Source organism: Schistocerca piceifrons, chromosome 3, assembly GCF_021461385.2.
Source record: "Schistocerca piceifrons isolate TAMUIC-IGC-003096 chromosome 3, iqSchPice1.1, whole genome shotgun sequence".
NCBI classification, from domain to species: domain Eukaryota; kingdom Metazoa; phylum Arthropoda; class Insecta; order Orthoptera; family Acrididae; genus Schistocerca; species Schistocerca piceifrons.
In genome coordinates this window covers 364,630,850-364,635,538 of record NC_060140.1, presented here as the reverse complement: position 1 = coordinate 364,635,538, position 4,689 = coordinate 364,630,850, and positions in this window count along the sequence as shown.

Below are 4,689 nucleotides of genomic sequence, written 5' to 3'. Positions count from 1 at the left end.
TAGATATTTACGTAGGAGTGATTATTTCTAGTTTTTAGCTTATATTTGCTTATATTTTGTTAATGCATAAGAAACAAAATATGTTTAACATCAGATTACAGCAAGAATTTGAGAGTGCCACGGGTACGAGGACAGTTTGCTGATACGAATGGTATTTTGATATTGTCTTTAGTGTGCGCAAATTCAAAGGGTTTTGAAATTAAATGAAATTAGGAAATTAATTTATTCAATGTAGACAAAAATGTAGACAAGGTGGTGAAAAATCCACCAGTTGAACGCCACTCCGTCTCACAAATCATAGAATCTGAAGAAGCAAATGGCATGAAAGGACTCTGCTAAAGAATAGATTAGTAATTTTCATGACATCATCAACCGCAAATTGAAGCTTAGTTGAATAGAGACTAAAAATTTAAAAAATCGCCTGTGTTAATATTTTTCCGGTAAAGAAGATAAACCGCAAGAAGTATCGAAGGCTCTCAGATTCAGTCCCCTGTTAATTTTATGTTTTGTCTATCACTTATCACTTTTTACAAATCTGGCAGTGGTTGTTAATGTGGTTCGCAGTCGACGTAAATCTTAGTTCCCACTAGAACTGGCTGGGTAAGTCACTCGAAAGGTGTCTGGCAAAGCGCTCTGATGTTCAAAACAATCTTAGAATTGATGGCAGTTTTAATTTTTCTTAGGGAACTTAGATTCCTGAACCCTTCATTTCGAAGCAAATGTGAATAGCCAGTTCCATGACCAGTAATTAAGATTCACTCTCTCTTGCAGAAAAATGTAAAAGGGAGAAAAAAGCCGCTTACGAGTAAAATTATTTCGTTCCAAGCGTGATTCCTTTCCATCCGGTTCCGGATGGAGGGTTGTTGAGTGCTTAACCACGTATTTACTACCTTTGCAACTGCTAACAGCCAGTGAAATCATCAATAAATCGCTCCTCCAAGAATGGATATAAAGCTCGTCTAATAGTGTGCACTACAGACGACTTTTTGTTATTATTTGCAGTACCATAACAGATAACCTGCAAAACTACTTCACCAGCCCCTGTACTTAATCGTATCAACACAAGGCACATAACGTGCTGTTTATCTTCGGACTCCTACACAGATAAGTTAACGAGGGGTTTGATGGAAACACAGGCAATCATCTAACAGGTAAGACTCACTCCTGATGCTGCTACAAAACAGGGCCACTTATTTCCTTCTTCAAGCAGCACACACGACAGACTCGGTTGTTACATCACGAGCGTTCAACAAGGAAATGGTCAAATTCTCAGTTTAACTCACTTCGGGCTGGTGGTGATGTGAAAATAATCTACTGGTTTTCTATGCAGCACATGGTGCAACGGTTTTTAGTGTCATAAGCTATCCCAGACTATACGTCTATACTAATCGAAGACCAGGAATTGAGAGTGAGAAAGCTGGCTTTCAAACATAATTCCATAATCGAAAGACGAGAACCATGGTCCAGAAATGTGTACATACCTTAAAATTCGAATTCGTAGTCACGTACTTCGTTACTATTAACTTAAATCCTCCAGATGTGACATAAATCTTTGCACTTTCTATGAAATCAATTGTAAAAGAAATGGTATTAGTGAATCGACTCATATTTACCAGGAGAACCGTAGACCTATGTAGGAAAGTAACAGTCATATTAACACACAAGTTTATGAGGTTACTTTTGCTGTAGTAGTGAAGAATTCCGCCAGGTGGAATGAAAACTCAACGTGCCATAACACAAAGCATACTTACTAACAGTAAATGAAATGCACATTCGTCGGGACCACTATTTGTGTACCCCTTTGGTCAGAAAAATACATTTATAAGATGAATGTTATACCTGAATTTGCTGTAAACGAGACTCAGTCATCAGTACTTGCTGAATTTGCAGCGGAAACAAGCTGGGGTGGATATTTGCTGTAGTAGCAGTTATTAGAGCATTCCAAACATCTCCTATGAAAGCTGCGCTGGAGTGGTTACTGGTATTCTATAAGACGTTATGTAACAGCTCAATGAAACTGGGAAACTCAGTCGACACAACTGATGGAATGGATTGACTATCAGCAGAAACAAGTAAATTGTTCGACACCGTCAAAAACTCACAGTCACCACAACCAAAACAAGGTGTTTGGAGGCGGTTAAAATGTTTAGCATACCGCTAAGACGCTGCAGATCCGATCACCGGTAACCTGCAAGGATGTGAGGCTCCACATAAAATAATGAAAATTACAACAACAAAAAAATCTGGTAAGATCTCATAATAATTTCTAGAGGTGGCCCAATTAAGCTCGAAAGTATAGTTACCACACCTCATACGGACATATTAATGAATGGAACAATCATACTACGAAACGAGATAAATGATCACTATAATAGTGTTGTTTATTGCCGAAATACAACAAAAACATGATTTGCACGCTGTAACAAGATTGTAAAAAAAAGTGTTGAAATGTGTGTGAAATCCTATGGGACTTAACTGCTGAGGTCATCAGTCCCTAAGCTTACACACTACTTAACCTAAATTATCCTAAGGACAAACACACACACCTACGCCCGAGGGAAGACTCGAACCTCCGCCGGGACCAGCCGCAAGATTGTAAACATTTAATGAGTGGACAAGAGATTGGGAATACGAACTATACCTTTCGTACGAGTGGGTGGACACACAGAAACATTATCAGATAATATGTTGTGATTACGGACAATGATTGCGAAAATGTTACTGATTTTAAAAAAAAGGTCCCACAAAAGCATGAAAGAACACAAATATTGTTGCCTAGGCGCTTGGTGGTCGCAACTAGATGGCCGTGAAAACTATATTTGTGAAATGAAAGCCTGAAGTCAGTATGTCAGTTAAATAGCTTCGCGTTCTCCTCGTCTCGGTGGGTGCATCAAGTAACAAAAGAGGTTCCCACAGGCATTGCCTAACGCTGATCTCTTAAAAAGTTTCAGACATGTGGAACATTTACGCTGATCCCAGACGATTGTTACTAAAGTATCCTAAGGATTTACGATGGGGAAAAAATACACCATACATTGGTCGGAGGTGGGCGACCCATCAGTCTCCTATGCGCGACGTGAGCGAGACTGTCGGATTGTCCCCAATGACTAAGCAACCTGTGGTGCCATATCCACGAGCGATGGCGAAATTACATTTATATTCAGTAGTTACTTAGAAACAAGAAGTGGACTAAACCAATATTATTTCCTGTGGATACACATTAAGTGCCTTAGATACAGTGGTTTCCATTAACTGCTATATATTTATTCGTTTGAGCATTCCCAGTTATCCATCCGAAGCCCAAGAGTGGGACATGAATCTGTGTCCACTTCTTCGCCCTTTTTCCACTGTTTCGAAGAAACAGTGCAACTCTTCAAGTTCCTTTCTGTGGGCTATTGGTTTGTTGTTTAAAATCCAAACAGCGGCTCGTGTCGAACTCAGGACCTCTACACCTGCTCCTCCGAGCATAAAATGTGGAATGCTTCACAATTTTGCGTGTCACTTTGCGTGTGAATCGTTTTTCATTTATGTGGTAGTAAAGAAGTATCTCCAAATTGTGCCCTTTCTCACTGAATGATACTAATTATGATTTCTGACCTCAGTCTTGATCTGTGTAACGAGGATAAATTCTTCTCAATCCGCCAAACTGATCGAATAAGAACCTGATGAGGTAGGCACTCGTCTTTATAAGAACTGGACCAGTTAAATTGACGGAAGGTCTACGAATGTAAAAATACTGGGACACAAAATATTATTCTTTCGGAATGATTGGCTTGGCTTCGTATTTTCGAGACCGTAGAAGTGAGAAACATTCCCAGTACGATAGGTTAATTCGCATTGTCAGTCGCAATTTTTAATTAAAAGAAAATTATGAACAATTACTACAATACGTAGTTATCTCGGTGAGACGGCTGCAAAGACGTGTATGCAAACTTCGCCCCAGCCAGTTATTGCGGTTTATACAACAACACTCACCCACTTTTCTACTTGGTAATATGTTAATAACATAAAAAAGAGAGCAATGTTAATCATAAATAAAACGGAAGTCATTACTGGTATAAAATGGATCGCTATTCGCACCAATACAATTAAAACGATACATACATCTTAACACACCAACACCAAAATGAGGAAAGGTAACGAAGGAACTGATAGAAGAACAAATACAGGCAAATGATAAATTTCCTTCAGATTTAGAAACATTATGGAGTTCATTGTCCAGTGCAAACATATATTATAAAAGTAAGTTTACTAGCACAAGAAAAACAAGAAACAGTATTGGTATGTAGTTGTAGGCTACAATGTACAACCAATAAGTATATCTTTCAGTGACACAAAGAACGTTCACATTCGTGAGAACAGCCTTCACAACATTACAGCTGCAGCCCAGAATTCATTACAGCCAAGACTAAGCAAAACACCGACATTAACAAGGAAGCAACTACTGTTAGTAAATCGTCAAACAATTTGTGTGTACAGAGTGACGGAAAACGCTCCGTTACTCTAGAACATGAATTTAGCCTCTGCTCTGCATATACTGCTGTGGGAAAAACTATCAGTATAAATCAGACAGATCACAGCACTCATGAGAATTTTGTACAGGCAACAATCGTTTTCTTAAGATAATATCAATCAATATCGAAGGTGGCTTGCAGCATCGAGCAAGCTGCTGCGATCGTCCTGGAAACA